The following is a 20,568-nucleotide window of genomic DNA, read 5'->3' on the forward strand; positions in this document are numbered from 1 at the left end:
CCTTATTGGCCGTGGGCACTGCCATCTTTAAGGGTGGGGCAGTCAATTAGCATATTCCCGCCTTATTGGCTGTGGGCGCTGCCATCTTTTGCAATGGTGTGAGGGTCAATTAGCATATTCCCTCTTTATTAGATAGGATGTCTTGATGTGGGCTTCTTTGGGTTCATCTTTTTTGGAACTCTCTGTGTTTCCTAGACTTGTAAGTCTATTTCTTTCACCAGGTAGGGGAAGTTTCCTGTCATTATTTCTTCAAATAAATTTTCAATATCTTGCTCTCTCTCTCTTCTCCTTCTGGCACCCCCATAATGCGAATGTTGGTATTATTGAAGTTGTCCCAGAGGCTCCTTACACTATCTTCATATTTTTGGATTTTTTTCTTTTTGTTCTTCTGCCTAGATGTTTTTTGCTTCCTCATATTCCAAATCGTTGCTTTGATTCTCGGAATCCTCTATTCTACTGTTGAATCCCTGTAAATTATTCTTTATTTCAGTTAGTGTATAGTTAATTTCTGACTGGTCATTTTTTGTTTTTGACATTTTCATTAAGATCCTTGAAAGTCTCACTAAGTTCCTTGAAGCTCTCACTAAGTCCCTTGAAGCTCTCATTAAGAGCCTTGAGTAATCTTATAACCATTGTTTTGAAATCTGTATCCAGTAGCTTGCTTCCATTTCTTTCATTTGTAACATGTTTCTTTGCCTCCGAATTTTGTTTGCTTCCCTGTGTTTGTTTATATGTATTAGGTAGAGCTGTTATGTTTCCTGGAATTGATAGAGTGGCCTTGTATAATAGGTGTCCTGTAGGGCCCAGTGACTCAACCTCCCCAGTCACCCGAGGTGGGCACTGTAGGTGCACTCCTGTGTGGGCTGTGTGCACAGTCTTGTTGTAGTTGAACCTTAATTGACGTCACTGGGAGGAATTGGCCTCCAGGACAATTGGCTGTGAGGACCACCTGCATCTACAATGGAAGAGATGTTATGTAGGAGACACCCCCATGGAGCAGGATTTGCTTCAGTGGGGCTTTGGTCCTCACTGAGTCTTCCCCTTGAGTGTGTTGCTTGTGGATGTGTAGAGTTGTAATCTGGTATGGTCTGAAGCTGTCTACTGGGTCATTGGCTCTGGGGCCTCCTGGGAGTTGCAAAGTCAGTCACTGCCTGGGGCCACCCAGCAGGAGCTACAGAGAGATCTTCAGATGACTGCTATTTGTATTGGGCTAGGAGGTGCCCAGGCAAGGCCCAGCTGTGAGGTAAGGCAGGCTGGTGCTAGTGCTGGGTCTTGGGCCTTTTATTGATAGATTTAGGGTACACTGACTCCAGCTGCTGCTTGTTTAAGAGGTTTTAGCAAAGTCTGAAGTCTGAGCAAGGACAGGCCATTAATATGGAAAAGCAGCTGCACACAGGTTGGATGGGGCTGCAAATTGAATGGGACAGGGTCTCAGGGAATCACCAGGGTGGAGTGAACAGTGTGGGCCATGCTGATGGAAACTCAGATATGGCTTCCAGTCAGCTCTGCAATGGGGGAGGTCCCAGCACCCCTATTTGGGAGGAAGCTACCCCTGAGTTCCTGCCCTGATGCCAGACAGTCGAGCTCCTCCCCCTATGTGCCTGGATTCCCCCAAATCTGCCACCTAGTGCGGGAGCTCAGGGAAATCAGGACCATGTAAGTTTGTGTGTGGGCCCTTTAAGAAGAACACCTGGGACTCCCGCAGCCTCCGTGACACTTAGCCACAATCCCCAATGGTTTTTGCAGCCTAAAGTTTTGGGGACTTCTCTTCCCAGCTCTGGAACCATGGTCTGGGGGTCTGGTATGGGGCTGGGATCCCCTGCTTTTCACAGGAGGCCTTGGAGATATCCCTCCCAATTAAAAAAATGCCACACGTGGGTGTCGGACCAGCCCATTCCCAACCTTCATCCCTCCTACCAGTCTCCATGTGGTTTCTTCTTTACTTCTCTACTTGTAGAACTTCCATTCAGCTAGATTTCAGGTGGTTCTGAATGATGGTTGTTCTGTATTTTAGCTGTGTAATTTTGATGTGGTTGTGGGAGGCGGTGATTACTGGTGTTCACCTATGCTGCCATCTTAGTTCTCTTAAATCCTTTCTCCTTTTTTATTTACACAATTGCCAGCATTCTATACCCAACACTCTGTACCTTGTCCTTTCACTCAATATGTCTTAGCAACCTTTCTCCAGCATTTAGAGTTGCTTTGTGCTTTCTCATAGTTGCATATTCCATGGTGTAGATTTGCCATTATTTATTTAAGCAGTTCCTGTTGATGGATATTTGGGTTGCTTCGTCTTTTGCTATTTTCATTTCCATTTTACAGCTGGGAAAGCTGTGATTCAGAGAGGGAAGTGATATGTGCCAATTTCCAAAACAATGTTGGCATCCATAGACATTGCTACAAAATCTAAAAAAGAAAGGAGAATTGACTGACTTCTGAATTCCAGAAAAGAAAGGGCCATTTAGAGACCTGATTTCATCTCTCTCCTTATTAGTGTCTTATCTAGTTCAGTTAAATACTGCTAATATTGCCTGACATGTAATTAAATAATTGTGGAAATATTTTAACATATTTTTATTGATTTCAGAGAGAAAGGGAGTTAGAAACATCAATGATGAGGGAGAATGATTGATCAGTTGCCTCCTGCACACCCTACACTGGGGACTGAGCCCCCAACGCAGGCATATGTCCTGACTGGGAATTGAACTGTGACCTCCTGGTTTATAGGTCGATTCTCAACCACTGAGCCATGCCAAGCAGGCAATTGTGAAAATATTTTTTATCTGCCTACCCTGCTAGATGATAATCTATATTAGGGCAGGGACCATGTTTTCCCAACTACTGCATCCCTAGCAAATACTATATTCCTAGCAAGTACTGAGTATACAATAGGTGCTCAGTAAATACTTGTTCACTGAAAGAATGGGCCAAAAGTGTGTATGGTTAAGACAATGGGCTTGGAGGCCTGGGTTTGAATCCTGACTATAACACTTATTAATTGTGTAATCCAAGACCCAGCACTCAAATTCTCTATGCCTCAGTTTTCTTAGCTGTGAAATGGAAATGCTCCCTCAGGGTTGTTGGGAGGATGGAATGAGAGAATGCAGGCCAGGTATCTATCAGAGGGCACGGAAAGACCCTATTTCCATATAATCACATTCTGAGGTACTGGGTTGGGATACAAGAATGCAGGTCAGGTATCTATCACAGTGAGGGCTCAGCCATTTCCCTTAGCTTCTTTCACTGTCATGTACTGCTGGGAACTTCTGATGGGGGAACTGTAAAACCTTCAAAGAGGAGGCAATTTGAGCTGGGCCCTGAAGCAGGAGTAAGATTCCAGCTTGTGTGGCTAGGGCCAGAACGCTTTACTGAGTTCATTCAACTACAAAATGGAGATGATGACACCCAGTTTCTGTCTCCCTCTGGGGAGATGGTCCGGCTTAAACTCCCCCCAGAGGAAGATTCCACTCAGTTAAAAGGCAACATTATTATTCAGCTGGAACAGTGCCTTCACAAGACAAGTGAAGTAATCCCTGCCAAATATGATTCTGCTTGTGCTGTGTGTAATTGAATATTTAGTGTGGATTTAACCCAGGGAGCCAACTGCGCTGTTAGTTAGAGTCAAGTTTAATGGAGCACTTAATAAACGTGGAGGTAATTAATAGCATCCAGATGCTGGATGCATATAAAGTCTGTGCTGTTTCCATGACTGAAGCATTTCAGAGATAATGTTCTGGACTTTCTCCTCAGGAGGAACAGAAAGTGAAAGCCCTGGCCTGGGTCTTTGCTTCTGCTGTAATCTCCTCCTGGAGACTGAATATCACCTACTTTGGAAAGCCTTCCATGATTGCCAAAGGCAGAGTCTGATGCATCTCCTGTGTTCTTATGTCACAATGCACACACTTCTTTTGTAGTTCTTCTGTAATATAATATCCTATTGTATTAGTTTGTTTCTATGTGTCTCTACAACCAAGGTCCAAGATCTTGTCCTCAGTATGTACCTGATATACAGTAGGCATTCAATGAATGTCTGCTGAATAAAGCTTTTCAGGTTTTAGAACTCTGGGAGATTTTGGGTCTCAAGAACAGTTAGGGCATTTGGATTTTCCTGAGACGGTCAGACCCTCTGTCGTGTTGACATGTAATCTATTTTCTGATGAAAATCCTGTTTGATGACCTTTCTAATGAGCCCAGTGTTGAAATGTGAACCTTTCCTCCATTGTAGCAGAATGGGCACTGTGTATTTATAGACCCCTGACAATGGAATCCAACCCTGAGTCCACATCTTTAGAAAGCAAGAGAAGAACAGGCCTTGAACAATCAAAGTTGGTTATCTGCTGTGAGGTTCCTGGAGGTCCAGAATATGATGAGTCTCCATTGCTGTTTGGGCTCTGCTGGCTCCAGGAGGAATGTGTCCCTGGCCTTTTTGGGCACATAGAAGTGTCCCTGTTGCCTGGAGGAAGTCAGCCCCTTGTTTTGGTCCAGCATTCTTTGTTCCACCCCAGAGCTGAACCTAAGGCAGAGAAGGGGTTAAGGGGTTGATGGAACCACCCAAGATGAGGTGTGGCCAAGATCCTGCCCCGAGAACCACCTGCTCTGAACAAGACCCCAGACTCTGGGCTCACCACAGTTTCTGACTGAACCTTGCAGCTGGCATTTCTGCTTCCAGATTCAGAGTCTGGGGTGGGGGTTTCTGATTAGGCCCGGCATCCATCCTCTAGCAGGGATTGAAGAGAGGGTGTGTCTACCCATCCAACCGCCACAGTGGGAAAGGGGGCTGCCTCTTCCTGCTTCTTGGGATTCCCACAAATGGGGACTCAGATGTTTGGCAGCCCAAGTGACCAAAACCAGCTTTCTCACCACTCTGTGAAGTCCACATTCTCTCCCATTACTCCTCAGAAGGGCCCCATCTCCTGGTCCCAGTTTATCACTCAACAAACAGTTATTGTCCCCACATGTACCAGGCAGTGTGCTAGGTATTAGGACAAAGGAGATGGCGATTACATTCTACTGGGGGAGAGACTAATGATAAGTAAGGAAACAAAGTAATTACAGATGTGATGATACTATAAAAGAAATGGGCAGGAAGCTGTGAAAGAAAGTAAGTATATAGAGAGAGTTTCTGTAACCTGGACCCCAAAACTTAGTCTTACGGCACTTTTACTTAGCTTGTGATTTTGTGGATCAGGAACTTGGGAAAGGCTGGGCTGGGAGGTTCATCTCTGCTCCATGTGGTGTTTGCTGAGGTGCCTGGGGCTGGAGAATCCTCTTCCAAGATGGTTTATATTTTGCCCCAAATTTTGTAGTGAAATTTTTCAAATATACAAAATAATTAAGAGTTGATAGAATTGTACAGGAAGCATTATACCTACCACCCAGATTCTCCACTTAACAGTATATCATCTTTATCGCATACCTGTGCATCTCTCCACCTGTCCAAGATGGCTTTTTCATTCCCGGATCAGGTGTCTCCTGCTTCTTGAATTCTCTTCCTCCCGTGTGCTTTGGGCTTCTCACAGCTCAGTGATCTCAGGCTAGTCACACTTGTTACATGGTGACTGACTTCCATGGTATGCTATTGGTGAAGGTAGGCATGTGGTAGAAGAGCGTATGGGATGGCTTCATCTTTAAAAAAAAACCCCAATCAGCTAGAAAGGGTGATAAAGGAAGCCCTTCCTGAAAAGGTGGTATCTGAGCTAAGTTTTGAGGGATGAGAACAGCCTTTCTTGTGAAGATCCAGGAGAGAAGAGCATTCCAGGCAAAGAGACTGAGGAAGGCAACGGCTTGGAGGTGGGAAAACAAAATCTTTCTACTCTACTTTCCTTTTTCATATCCAAATCTGACTAAGCATCTGGGAACCACATCAAGCCACCTCCCTCATGAAGCCTTCCCAGATACCTCAGCCCTTGCTGATCTTTCCCTCTTCCTGGAGCACTCATGCCTGAATTGCTCATCTGACTTGCACAGGTTGGCTGAGGAGTACAATGGTTACGGACACAGCTTCTGTGAGGCCTTGGGGACGTTGCTTACCTTCTCCAGCCCTAGGTTTCTTCGCTTGTAAATGGGAATAATAACACCTGCAATATCGGATGGCTGTGGGGAAACTATTAACATATGTAAAGTGCTTGGCACCTAGTGAATCTTCCATAAATGGCAGCTATAATTAATAATTGCAAACCGGGTAACCCCATCATGTGTTAATCTAGTTTAGCATTTTTTTCAGAGCAGAGACCATGCCTTTTTCAATCTCTTCTCTTTCATTGGGCAAGCAGTGTGCCTCGAGTAGGTATGATGGATAGAAACAAGCATGCCACAAAGCTCTCCATTGTGCTGCGGTGCTAATGGAGCCATGCATAGCTCAAAGATGAGCAAGACTCAGCTGGAACCCTTCAGAAGCTTGAGAAAGTAGCTGTGCCTGCAGCAGCCGCACTGAGGATCGTTCACATTTGGATACGGAGAGTAACAGTTTTCAAAGCACCTGCACATCTGTATTAGTTTGCTAGGGCTGCGGTAACACAAAGTAGGTGGCTTACACAACAGATACTTATTTTCTCACAGTTCTGGAGGCCAGGAGTCTGGAATGAAGGTGTGTGTCAGCACCTTCTGAGGCTGTGGGGAAGACTCTGTTCCATGGCTTTCCCCTAGCTTGTGGTGGTTTGCTGGCAATCTTTGGCATTCCTTGGTTTGTAGAAGCATCACCTGATCCCTGTCTCCATTTTCATATGGCATTCTCTCTATGTGTGCATCTGTAACCAAATTCCCTTATTTGTTAAGGACACCAATTATATTGGATTAGGACCCACCCCAGTGACCTCATTTTAACTTGATTGCCTCTATAGGTTCCCTATTTCCATATGATCACATTCTGAGGTACTGGGATTGGGACTCCAACCTATCCTTTTTTGGGGGCCACAATTCAACTCCTAAAACATCTCTATCTCCTATGACCCTCCTCATCTACACCCCACAGTTAACCACTTCTGGGCAAGTAGCAAGTCTTGTACTAAATATCTGTATCTTTCAGGCCTTCTTATGCTCCAAGCATTTCCCACAGCCTTTCCACCTCCCACCATGCTCTTCTCTTTGCCTGGAAAACTCCAACTCATTCTTCACTTCTTAGCTTACATGTTACCTCCACAGAGAGGCCTTTCCTGATTACCCTCTCTTGATGGTATAGCCCATGTCATTTATTCTCATGGTTTCCTCTTCCCCCACCTCATGGTTCATTTGAACATATTTCTCTGTGTGATTGATTAATGGAGCTGTCACTAGTCTGTAAGAACAGTGACGGTAGGGACCCACCTACTCATCATTGTCTTCTCAGTTCCATAGCACATGATTGAGAATAGAAACTCCATAAATATTTGTTGAATGAATGAATGAATGAATGAGTGAATGGATCCTCCATACTAACCTCACATAGTATGGGATTAGTGGATGTTGAATGAATTATAATAATTTCTGTCTGTATCCTCCAAGAGAGAGTGAGCTCTTTTAGGGTAAGATTAGGTCTCTTTTGTTGTTAATCCTCACCAGAGGATATTTTCCCATTGATTTTTAGGGAGAGTGGAAGAGAGGGAAAGACAGAGAGAAACATCGATGTAAGAGAAACACACCAATTGGTTGCCTCCTGCACTAGTCCTGACCAGGGCCTGGGCTGGGGAGGAGCCTGCAACCAAGGTGCATGCTCTTGACTGAAATTGAGCCTGGGACCCCTTAGTCTGCAGGAGGACGCTCTATCCACTGAGCCAAACCAGCGAGGGCATATGATTAGGTCTTAATTCTTTTTTGAATCTTCAGCATTCAACCCCCTCTCCTCCTTGATCTTCTACAAAGTAGTTATCTATGCTGCACAACAAATTACTCTGAAATTTAGGAGCTTAAAATAGTAGCATTTATTATTTCACAATTTCTGTGGGATAGGAATTCAAGTATGACTTTGCTGAGTGTTTCTGGCTCAATGCCTCTCATGCGATTATATTTTATGATTTTTGGCCAGGGCTGCAAGTCATCTGAAGGTTTCACTGGGGCTGGAGGATCCACTCGTAAGGTCGAGCATACACACATGGCTGGCAAGTTAGAGCTTGTTGTTTGCAGAAGGCTTCATTTATTACCCAGGGGAGCCTCTTTCTAGGGCTGCTTGCTTGTCTTCACAACAGGAATTTCCCGTGAGACATCAAAAGAGAAAAAGAGGAAGAGCAATGTCTTTTATGTGTTAATCTTGGAATTCATGCTCCATGATTCCCACAATATCCTATTGGTTATACTGGTCTGCTCTATTCAGTGTTGGAGGGGACTACCCAAGGGCATGGATACTAGGAGTCATGAATCATGGGGGTCCATGCTGGAGGCTGGTTACCACACACTAAACTAGATCTCCTTCCCCCCTATTTGCCCACCCATACTCAGTCACAGAATCCTATCCTTTGGCTTTCAAATACTTATCACATTATATGATTACATGTTCATTTAATTATTTTAGTCTATCTCCTTCCACCAGAATGTCAGCTCCATGAAGGCAGAGTTTGCACCTGTTCTCTTTAGCACTGTAGCCCCGGTAACCAGCACAAGGCATAGAGCTGGTGCTCCGTGAATGTTCTGAACACATTCTAATATTTTGGTTCTGTTAGAATTATAGGAATGCGCTTGTTTGTCTCCCCTCTGCATTGTAGGTTCCTAGCTCAGGGCCTGGCACAGAATTAAGGCTTCTTCTATAAACATCTATAAACGTTTGCTGACACGGGCTGAGTGATAGATTTGGAGAAGCGAGAGGGGGTCTTGATCTTGCTTCCCCAGGCCTGTCCCTCTGGCTCACACCCACAGAGTAGGGACAAAAGTCTAACAAACCACCAGCCTTAGCAACGCGGGCGGAGCTGAGCCCGCTGGTTGCTCAGGCGCGTCACTTCCGGTAACCGCGGTCGCAGAGAACCACTTCCGGGGGAGAGGCGCCGGCGGCGCGGGAGGTGAGTGCGGCGGCAGCGCTGCCGGCCCGGCGGGGCTTGGGGCGGGGCGGAGTCGCAGCGGCGGCGGGAGCGCGGGTTAGGGTGGGGCCCGCGGCTCTGCGGTCCCGGCGGCTCTGTTCCGCTGGCTTCAGGCTCTGCGCGCGGCCAGCGTAACTTCTCAGGGGCCGTTAGGAAGTTACTTGCGGAGGGAAGTTGAGTTCCCGGGAGGCGGAGGCCTCGCCTGGTGCCGTCCCGGCCAGAACCCCGCGTTCCTCGCGGTCGTGACCGGACCTTTCCTCCGACCGAGGAAAGGAGCCAGACTCCGGGGTTCGAGGCCTGAGTGCCCCGTGGTGCTGTGTGTACCCGCGGGCCATCTCTGGCTTCCTCGGCTTGACCTGAGAGTTAAATGAGATGGTGAATGCAAAGCAGTCGGTGAAGGTGCACAGTGCGTGTTGGGTGAATTCTTTTCAGAGCAACTGGGAAACGAGTATGTGAAACCTCACACTTTTTAAGTGGTGTAACAAATGCTAGTTTGTTAATTACATTTTACAGGACCCCTGGACCCCTGTTTCAGCCTACTGGCTTCCAGTCTGACTGTGCTCTGGGAGATGACATTTTGCAAAACTTTAACCCACTTTGGAGCATTCTTGGGGATTTGTTGTAATGGGATGGGTCTGGCTATACACAGCCCATTGCTATAGGACAGTGACCAACTCATGATACTGATTTTCTATTCCCTAGTCTGTTTCAGTTGACTTCTCAAAACAGAATTTTTATTATTTTTTAAAATGAGGCATGCCTTTAAAAAATATATATATTTTTTATTGTTTTCAGAGAGGAAGTGAGGGAGAGAGAGATAGAAACATCAATGATGAGAGAGAATCATTGATCGGCTGCCTCCTGCACGTCCCACAATGGGGACAAACCTGGCAAATTCCGGTAACCTGAGCTACGCCTGTCGGCTCAGAACAGAATTTTAAAATGGCTTCATTAGAAGCCAAGAATCCCCTACCAACACACATGGAATCTGGGTTTTTCAGTCTTAGAGAAGATTTTATTTCTTTCTATTTGCTAAGTCTGGAGAGCTATAAACGTCTCCGGGATTATTTATTTTGAAATGTTGACTTTTTCAATAAATTTTTATTTTAGAACAATTTCAGATTTACATAATTATTGTGAAGATACTGCAGTGAGTTCCCATATGCCCCACACCCAATTCCCCTATTAACATCTTACATAAGTAAAGTACATTTTTCACAATTAATGAACCAATATTAGTAAGTTATTAACTAAAGTCTATGCTTTATTCAGATTTGCTCAATTTCCCCCCCTAATGTTCCATTCAGGATGCAACATTACTTTTAGTGGTCATATCTTATTAGGTTCCTTTGGCTATGATAGTTTCTCAGACTTTGCTTGTTTTAGATAAGCTTGACAGTTTTGATTATTACTAGTCAGATATTTTATAAAATGGCCCTCAATTGGGGTTTGTCTGTTTTCTCATGATTAGATTGGAGTTATAAGCTATAGGGAGGAAGACCACAGAGATAAAGTGCCATTCTTATCACATCACATCACATCACATCAAGGGCACATACTACCAAATATAAGTTATCACTGTTGATAGTCATTTGAATGATTTGCTTGAAGTAGTCAAGTTTTTCTACAATAGTTACTCCCTTTCAATTTTCTCCTATGTCCCTTTGACATACCCCAATCAATGTTTTGTTCTGTTGAACACTTTCTTACTTTCTGCTCCAGGATTATCTTGCATGTTTTCTGCCTCAGCCCTAGAATTAATAATTTCTCCACGGAGTCCTGGTTCCTTTTACTGGAGAATGGTATTAGACACCAAGATCTGGGTACTAGGTGTACTCATTGCTACTGGGATGCTCATGCTTCTAAAGCCCTCTCAGTGGATAGCAAGAGATATGTGTGTGTCTCTGTATATACTTACATATCTATAAATATTTCTATACGTAGCCACTGGTATCTATATTAAGCTGAACATGAGTTCCTACTTGTGTCTGCAACTCTTACCCATTCCATGTGAATCATTCTAGTCTCCTGGGTTATCTGTAACCTCCCACTCCAACAGTGATAAACCTAGCTTTCACCATCTCCCATTCATTTACTTAATTGTTCAATTCCAGTATTCATATATAGTGGCTTCAGAATTATTAACCTACTGTATATCCCCTGTGGGAATAACTTAATCGACTGGAGTATAGTGCACATGTATTGTTCCTTTTGCCTTTCGTCTTATAGACTCATTTCTGAAGTTACTGAGGTCAGTATTTGATTCTACAGACCCCTTCAGTGAATTTTTTAATGCATTTGTATACATTTAGATTCAGAATATCACATTCTGTATTGCATCTGAGATACCCTGACCTCCTAAATGATTTTTTAAAAAATATTTGCACTGCCGAAACCGGTTTGGCTCAGTGGATAGAGCGTCGGCCTGCGGACTGAAAGGTCCCAGGTTCGATTCCGGTCAAGGGCATGTACCTTGGTTGCGGGCACATCCCCAGTGGGGGGTGTGCAGGAGGCAGCTGATGGATGTTTCTCTCTCATCGATGTTTCTAACTATCTCTCTTCCTCTCTGTAAAAAAATCAATAAAATATATTTTAAAAAAATATTTGCACTCACAAAAGTTTACTCTGTGCTATAAAATTCTATGCGTTTTGACAAATGCTTAAGGTCCTATATTCACCATTATAGTAGCATACAAAATAGTTTCACCTTCAGGGATTATTTTTAACTTCTCTCAGATTTCACCTCAGCAATCATGTTGGCTTTCTCTTCAAAATATATCTATAACCTGAGAATTTCCCACCTCCACTGCTGCCACCCTGGTGCAAGTGTGACTGTTTGACTATTATAGTTACCTCCTAACTGATCTCCTTGTCCCCTACAGTCTGTTCTCCACACAACAGCTAGAAGGACCATTTTAAGATGAGTCAGACCATGCCATCATCATCATCATCATCATCATCATCATTATTTCTAAGAACCTTCAAGTGATTCCCCTTTCACTTAGAGGAAAAACCAAAGTCCTTATAATGGCCTATTGACCCTACACAGTTTGCTTACTCTACTGTTCTTGATCATCATGTTCATTCCTGCCTCAGGACCTTATCCCTTGCTGTTCCTTCATCATGGGGTTCCCTAACAGGTATTTTAATTACTTGTTCCTTTGCTTTCTTCTGCTGAAATGTCACCTTCTCAGGGAGTCCCTTCCCTGACCACCCCATATAAAAACTCTTTTTATATTTTCTTATAATACTTACCCTGACATTACATTATATGTGTATATGTGTGAGTGCCACTAACTGGATGGAAACTCCATGGCAAAAACTAGAATGTACATAGTAGGTTTTCAATAAATATTGAAATGAATGCCTCTGACTACTAGTGTCTGGCATTCAGAAATGAACCTCAAGGGGTCTAGTAATGAAATTATTTGCCATGTTTGGTAATAAATTAGTATGCACTTTTTATTAAATTCTGGTAGGGGTATGAAATTTCCCCTTTACTCATCCTAATATATAAAAACCCAGGGTTGTAACATCCAAAACGACTGAAGGCTTGACCGACTGGAAGTCAGTGCTGGGTGGCTGTGGCGACCCAGCACTGACTGCCAAAGGGGCTGCGGATTAGGCCTGAAGAGAGGCCCGGGAGGAGAGAGAAGCAGGGTCTGATCTGTAGTCTCCATGGCAGCTGTTGATCAGCACTTGCCTCTCTCTTTCTCTGGGGCCTCCGCTGGGGCTGCTGATCAGCCCTGCCTCTCTGATCAGGCCCATTGATAGGCCTGGAGACACTGACTGGTATAGAAACTGACCAATCAGAACCAAATCTGGGTGAAGTGCTAGGAGCCATTGGCTGCCTAGGAGGCGGAGCTTTTGATGCTGACTGACATAGAAATGAACCAGTCAGAACCAAATCTGGGTGAAGTGCGAGGAGCCAATGGCTGCCTAGGAGGCGGAGCTTTTGACGCTGACTGGCATAGAATTCGACCAATCATAACCTAATCTGGGTGAACTGCGAAAGCAGAACCTAAGGTGGGGGCTGAGGAGGCGTTTTAAGGGCAACAGCTGTTTGGTGTAAGGTGTAAGAAAGCGGTTCAATTTTTTAATGACCAGTTTGGCAGTATAGTGCATTTGGCTGGCTATCAGTCCAGATACAGAGATTATGTATTTTTGTCTGCCAAGAGCATCTCCTCTTGATGAAAAAGGCTCCCCCCACCCCTCCATTTAAGCAATCCTATCCTATATAATCTATCTAGACTACTAAAAGGGTAATATGCTAATTAGACCAGGTTGACCGGCCATCTTCCGGACGTCCAACTTACTTCCAGACAAAGCCATGGTGGTAGGGGCCAAGGCAGAGGCATGGGGTGATCAGGCCAGCAGGGGAGGGCAGTTGGGGGCGAGATCAGGCCAGCAGGGGAGGGCATCTGGGGGCAACCAGGCCGGCAGGGGAGGGCAGTTGGGGGCGAGATCAGGCCGGCAGGGGAGGGCAGTTGGGGGCGAGATCAGGCCGGCAGGGGAGGGCAGTTGGGGGTGAGTGAGATCAGGCCGGCAGGGGAGGGCAGTTGGGGGCAAGATCAGGCCGGCAGGGGAGGGCAGTTAGGGGTGAGATCAGGCTGGCAAGAGAGGGCAGTTAAGGGTGATCAGGCAGGCAGAGGCAGTTGGGGTTGAGATCAGGCCGGCAGGGGAGAGCAGTTGGGGGCGATCAGGCAGGCAGAGACAGGGGCAATCAGGCAGGAAGGCAGAGAGGTTAGGGGCGATCAGGCAGGCAGGCAGAGGGGTTAGGGTGATCAAGCAGGCAGGCAGGTAAGCGGTTAGGAGCCAGCCGTCCCAGATCGCGAGAGGGATGTCTGACAGCCAGTTTAGGCCCAATCCCTGTGGGACATCCCCCAAGGGGTCCCCGATTGGAGAACGTGCAGGCTGGGCTAAGGGAAACTCCCCTCCTCCCCCACCCATGCACGAATTTCATGCACTGGGCCACTAGTATATATATATATTTCAGAGAGAGGGAGGGGGGAGAGAGAGAAACATCAGTTATGGGAGAGAATCATTGATGGGCTGCCTCCTGCACATCCCACACTGGACATCGAGCCCACAACCTGGGTATGTGCCCTGACCAGGAATTGAACTGTGACCTCTTAGATCGATTCCTGTTCAGGGCACATGCCCAGGTTCATGGGTCGATGCTCAACCACTGAGCCACGCTGACTAGGTGCCCCTTTGCTCTTTAGCAAGTCTAAGCACCACAGGATTAGAGAGATTGCAGGATATTTATCTCTGCTCTGATTCACTGGGAAAGCCTAAGCAAGACCCATGCCTCTCAGCTCCTCCTCACTGTTAAATGAAGCAGTTGGTTGAGGCATCTGCTCTTGCTTTAAAGGTGGAAAACAGGCATAGGCTTTATTATTTATCAAATATTTCAGTCAGGCCCAGGAACAAACTCAAGATGGACCTAGGGTCCCTGTTGTCCAGGAGCTTATAGTGGAGCAAGTAAAAAACTTTAGACTCAGTGTAGCATTTATCAAACAATACACTGAGTGGCCAGATTATTATGACCACCTGACGTTTGTAGGCAAATTAGCCGTACACTGCATCGTATGGGATATGGAACCCGAAGGCCTGTTCGAACACCTTTGCTGTCTGCAGTTAAGATAAAACGTCTCCAATTCGCACAGGAACACAAGGATTGGACAGTCGAGCATTGGAAAAAAGTCATGTGGTCCGATGAATCACATTTCCAGTTGCATCATGCAGATGGCAGAGTGAGAATTTGGCGGAAATATCCGTTCTGATTGGTGTTTTTGATTTCTTGGGATATATTCCTCGAAATGGGATTACTGGGTCAAATGGCAGTTGCATTTTTAATTTTTTGAGGAAACTCCATACTGTTTTCCACAGTGGCTGCACCAGTCTGCATTCCCGCCAGCATTGCACGAGGGTTCCTTTTTCTCTACATCCTTGCCAGCACTTGTTGTTTGTTGATGATAACCATTCTGACAGGTGTGAGATGGTACCTCATTGTCATTTTGATTTGCATCTCTGGGATGATTAGTGACTTTGAGCATGTTTTCATATGTCCCTTGGCCTTCTGTATGTCCTCTTTTGAAAAGTGTATATTTAGGTCCTTTGCCCATTTTTTGATTGGATTGTTTATCTTCCTTTTGTTAAGTTGTATGAGTTCCCTATAAATTTTGGAGATTAAACACTTATCAGATGTATCATTGGCAAATATGTTCTCCCATGCGGTGGGCTTTCTTGTTGTTTTGTTGATGGTTTCTTTTGCTGTGCAGAAGCTTTTTATTTCGATGTAGTCTCATTTGTTTATTTTCTCCTTAGTTTCCATTGTCCTAGGAGCTGTATTGATAAAGATATTGCTACAACATATGTCTGCTATTTTGCTGCCTATGTATTCTTCTAAGATTTTTTTAAAAACATATTTTTATTGATTTCAGAGAGGAAGGAAGAAGGAGAGGGAGATAGAAACATCAATGATAAGAGAGAATCATTGATTGGCTGCCTTCTGCACACCCTCTATGGGTAAGGTGACCAGATCGTCCCACTTTTGGCGGGACAGTTCCGATTTTTAACAATTTGTCCCGCGTCCCACGGCGTTTTAAAAAAGTCCCTATTTTTGGAAAGATTCCAAAAGTGGGACGATCTGGTCACCTTATCTATGGGGAATTAAGCCCACAACCCAGGCGTGTGCCCTTGACCGGAATTGAACCTGGGACCCTTCAGTCCGCAGGCCGATGCTCCATCCACTGAGCCAAATCAGCCAGGGCTATTCTAAGATTTTTATGGTTTCCTGCCATCCTTCCTTGCCTCGTTGTCAAATATTAATTGAGTATAATGGCTTGGGTCGATTTCTGGGTTCTCTGTTCTGTTCCATTGGTCTATATGTCTGTTCTTGTGCCAGTACCAGGCAGTTTTGAGAAGAGTGGCTTTGTAATATAGCTTGATATCTGGTATTGTGATCCTTCCAACTTTGTTCTTCTTTCTCAGAATTGCTTTGACTATTTGGGGTCTTTTTTTATTCCATATGAATTTTTGGAGGGTTTGTTCTAGCTCTGTGATGTATGATGTTGGTATTTTAATGGGGATTGCATTGAATCTATAGATTGCTTTGAGTAGTATGGACATTTTAATTATGTTGATTCTACCAATCCATGAACACGGTATATTCTTCCATTTGTTTTTGTTTTCCTCTATCTTTTTTTCAACGTCCTGTAGTTTTCCGAGTACAGGTCTTTTACCTCCTTAGTTAAGTTTATTCCTAGATATCTTAATTTTTTTGTTGCAATGGTAAATGGGATTGTTTTTTTAGTTTCTCTTTCTGTGAGTTCATTATTGGTGTATAAAAAAGCTATGGATTTCTGGGTGTTAATTTTGTATCATTGCCTGCTACATTGCCAAATTCATTTATTAAGTCTAGTAGTTTTTTGATGGAGTATTTAGGGTTTTCTATGTACAATATCATGTCATCTGCAAATAATGAGTTTTACTTCTTCTTTTCCAATTTGGATGCCTTTTATTTCTTCTTCTTGTCTGAATGCTATGGCTAGCACTTCCAGTACTATGTTGAACAGGAGTGGTAAAAGTGGGCATCCCTGTCTTGTTCCTGTTCTTAGGGGAAATTGTTTTAGTTTTTGCCCTTTGAGTATGATGTTGGCTGTAGGTTTGTCATATAAGGCTTTTATTATGTTGAGGTATGATCCCTCTATATCAGTGGTTCTCAACCTTTCTAATGCCGTGACTCTTTAATACAGTTCCTCATGTTGTGGTGACCCCCAACCATAAAATTATTTTCGTTGCTACTTCATAACTGTAATTTTGCTACTGTTGTGAATCGTAATGTAAATATCTGTGTTTTCTGATGGTCTTAGGCGACCCTGCTAGCGGTTCTCAACCTGTGGGTCGCGAAAGGTTGAGAACCACTGCTCTATATTGTCATTTATTTAAAGTGCTGGCTAATAAAGTTAAAAAGAAAAAAGTGCTGGTTACAGCTTTGGAAATGGTTCCCACAGCTGTTTGAAAACCATTGATCTAGTGGATGAGAGTTCAGGGTCTGGAGGAGTGAGCCAGTTTCAATCCTGACTTTGCCACTTCTCAGCCAAGTAATCCCTGGCAGGGCCATGGAAGCTCTCTAAGCCCTGGTTTCCTCATCCTCATTGGTAATGCCTGCCTCCCAGACTGGTTGTAAGGTGAATGAGGTGAGTGTGTGTGTACTCTGGAAAATGATTTTTTTTTCACTGCTACTGCTGTGACAGTGGCCAGGGTATGTTGGGGGGATGGGAAGTGAACAAAGCCTGTCACAGGAAGCCTGAGGGTAATGCTACTAATTGAGAACTAAAGGATGAGTAGGACTCTTGTGACTTGTGTAATCAGGAAAGGAAACCCAGAAATACTGGCAGGCAGGCTGGTGTTGCTGGTGACTACCATATTAACGAGCACAAATATAGAACATTTCCATCTTTGCAGAAAGTTTTATTGGACAGTGCTTCATTAAACCTGTGAAAGTCTTGTGAAGGAAGTACATAGGGCATGGATTTTCCTTTTATTTTTTTAATTTTGTAATTATTATTTTTAAAATTCTTACTGGAGGATATTCTTATTGATTTTAGAGGGGAAGGGAGAGAGCGAAACATAGGTGTGAGAGAGAACGATTGGTTGCCTTCATATATGTCCAGGAATTGAACACACAACCTAGGTATGTGCCCTGATCGGAAATCAAACCCAAAACCTTTCAGTATACAGGATGAGGCTCCAACCAACTGAGCCATACTGACCAGGGCAGGATTTTCCTTGTAAATTGTATTCATTGTTTCAATATTATTCCAAAAAATTGAAACTAATGACTCCTTCACTTTAACAGCAACTATTTACATTTTCCTATGGCCTCTTGATCTTTAGCCAAAGAAATCACAGTTTCTACGTGTTTGCCATCTCAGTGTTTATGTAATTGTTTTACTTTTTTCTTCTCTTTTTTTATAATACAGTTTTTTATTTGGGAGGGACATATTTGTGTATTTTTATATGCTTTATATCTTTATTGGGTGACACTGGTTAACAAAATTATATAGGTTTCAAGTACACAGTTCCACAACACATCATCTTAAACTGTATTGTGTGTTCACCATCCCAAATCAAGTCTCCTTCCATCACCATTTTTGTTTTCTTTTTTCAGTTAATGTTATTTTGCAAAGACTTTCCCCTGACCTGATACACATTTATATTTGTCTTTTTAGTGAAGAGGGAATATGCCATGATGTGCCATAATTGGGTTAACTGGTTTTTTATTGTTGGACACTTTCATTGCTTCCTGTTTTTCAGTATTATGAATAGCACTGCCATGAACTTTTTTATACCTGAAGCCTGTTTCTTCTTTTGAATTGTTTCCTTACTGTAAATTCTAGGAAGTGAGTTATTCAGTCAAAGGATATAATCACTTTTATGGCTCTTGTTATATATTGCCTAATTGCCATGAGAAAGAAAAAAGACTAAATGCATTATGGCTTTGAATGGATATTGTTGTTTGACTCCTGAGAATAGAAGGTCAAGAGATGGGCCCAAAGTGTAGCTAATTGCTGATGGAGTCAGGGTTTGTGCCCAGGATTCCTGACTTCTGGTCTCATGTCTTTTATTGTTGTTGTTGATCCTCACTTGAGGATATTTTTCCATTGATTTTTAGAGAAGGGAGAAACATCGATGTGAGTGAGACACATCAATTGCTTGCCTCTTGCATGTGCCCCTACCAGGGCCAGGGATCAAGCCTGCAGTTAGGTACATGCCCTTGACCAGAATCGAACCCCGGGCCCATCAGTTCACAGGCCAACGCTCTATCCACTGAGCCAAACCAGCTAGGGCCCATGTTTTTATTGTACTGCAAATAAAACAGTGTTGTTGTTGGTAACACTAATAAATCTAAATATCGATAAGCCAAGTAGGCTTGTTACAACCTTAAGGGTAAAGCTTGGGGTTGAACGCATTCCCCACCCCCACCCCCCAAAGTTTATTTAGAAAATCACAGAGTTAGAAGAAGTGAGCTGCAGAAGAAATGAGATCAGGAAATAAGTTACCGGGGGAAAAGAAAAAAAAGAAAATGAGCCCTTGGAGTTAGGAGAAAGAGGCAAGGAAAATGAGCATGGGGGAGGGCATGGGGAAAGGGAGAAAGAGAGAGAGAGAGAGAGAGAGGGAGGGAGGGAGGGAGAGAGAGAGCGCGCTTCTGAGGCATTTAAAAAAATGTGTTTATAAGGTGCAAATGAAGAAATGAGGGGCCTTTCTTACACCTTGTTATTTACATGGCATAGTATATACAGCCCTGTTGGGGTTGTAGGTTTCCTCCAGTGAAGCTCTCCTCACAAGGCTGCATTGGAATTCATTTCAGGGCCAGTTTATGAGCCACCCCAAAAAATCTGCCTGGTGTCTTAGCATCATACCTTATATTTGACCAAAAATGGTATTCCTGAGCTTGCGGCCCCACCTGATTCACCACACTTGGATCCAGATGATGTTGGGTGCTTTCCAGAAATCAAATTCTTCCTGGGAGGATGAAGATCTGCCAGCTCTGAGAACTTTGGGGAAAAAAAGGGGGAGGAGGGCTCAGGCTTTGAAGGCGATTCCCAAAGAAGACAAGTGTTGTGAAAAGGTGGCCACCTTGTTGGCACAGCATAGGACCAGGTTGAAAAAGATACAATATACATTTGTATAAGTCCCAGTCTCTTTAGTTAGAAGGTCATTTTTGTTATGCTTTAGTCACTCCTCTTTCATGTTGGAAAATGTTGCAAAGTAATAAGCTGCGGAGCCAAAGTGGAGGAAGGGCTTAGGACAGTCTTTAGCCAGAGCTATACCATAGGAATACAATGCAGGCCACGGTGTAATTGTAAATTTTCTAGTAGCAAAATTTAAAAAGTAAAAAGAAACAGATAAAATTATTTTTTATTGTGGTAAAATATACATAACATAAAATTTATTTTAACTATACAATTCAGTGGCATTCACAATATTGTATAACCATCACCATCCTCTATTTCCAGAACTTTTTCATCATGCCAAACTGAAACTTTGTACCCATCCTATCTAATAAAAGAGTAATATGCAAATTAACCACCACTCAGCTACACCCACCAGCCAATCAGGAGTGAGTATGCAAATTAACCCCAACTAAGATGGCTGCGGCCACGGAGCGAGCAGGAGGCTTGGGTTTCCCCAGCAATGGAGGAAGCCAAGCTTTCCACACACCCTGGCAGGCCCAGGCCTCCACTCAAGGCTACAAAGTTTTAATTATAGAAGATAAATAAATCCCAACAAAAATGGCGGCAGCCACAGAGCGAGCAGGAGGCTTGGCTCTGCTCAAGGCTACGAAGTTTCAATTATAGAAGATAAATCCCAACAAAAATGGTGGCAGCCACGGAGAGTGCAGGAGGCTTGGCTCCACTCAAGGCTACAAAGTTTTAATTATAGAAGATAAATAAATCCCAACAAAAATGGCTGTGCCCATGGAGTGAGCAGGAGGCTTGGCTCCGCTCCAGGCTACAAAGTTTCATTTATAGAAGATAAATAAATCCCAGATACCAGGGCTCCGCTTGGGTCGCTG

The 20,568-nt window shown here is 43.9% G+C and overlaps 1 protein-coding gene across 3 annotated transcripts in view; it reads left to right on the plus strand.

Moving 5' to 3' along the window:
• Window positions 1–8,927: 8,927 nt before the first annotated feature.
• MANBAL (mannosidase beta like) overlaps window positions 8,928–20,568 on the plus strand; it is a 30,399-nt gene continuing 18,758 nt past the window's right edge. The window contains exon 1 of one of the 3 annotated variants that reach the window (XM_079784792.1): window positions 8,928–8,963. The gene's annotated coding sequence lies outside the window, so the exon portion shown is untranslated. Of the gene's footprint in view, window positions 8,964–9,051; window positions 9,430–20,568 lie in introns of those variants that run through there. The other 2 variants (XM_079784794.1, XM_079784793.1) reach the window with 2 other exon arrangements.

Source organism: Cnephaeus nilssonii, assembly GCF_951640355.1.
Source record: "Cnephaeus nilssonii genome assembly, chromosome: 11".
Lineage (NCBI taxonomy): Eukaryota > Metazoa > Chordata > Mammalia > Chiroptera > Vespertilionidae > Cnephaeus > Cnephaeus nilssonii.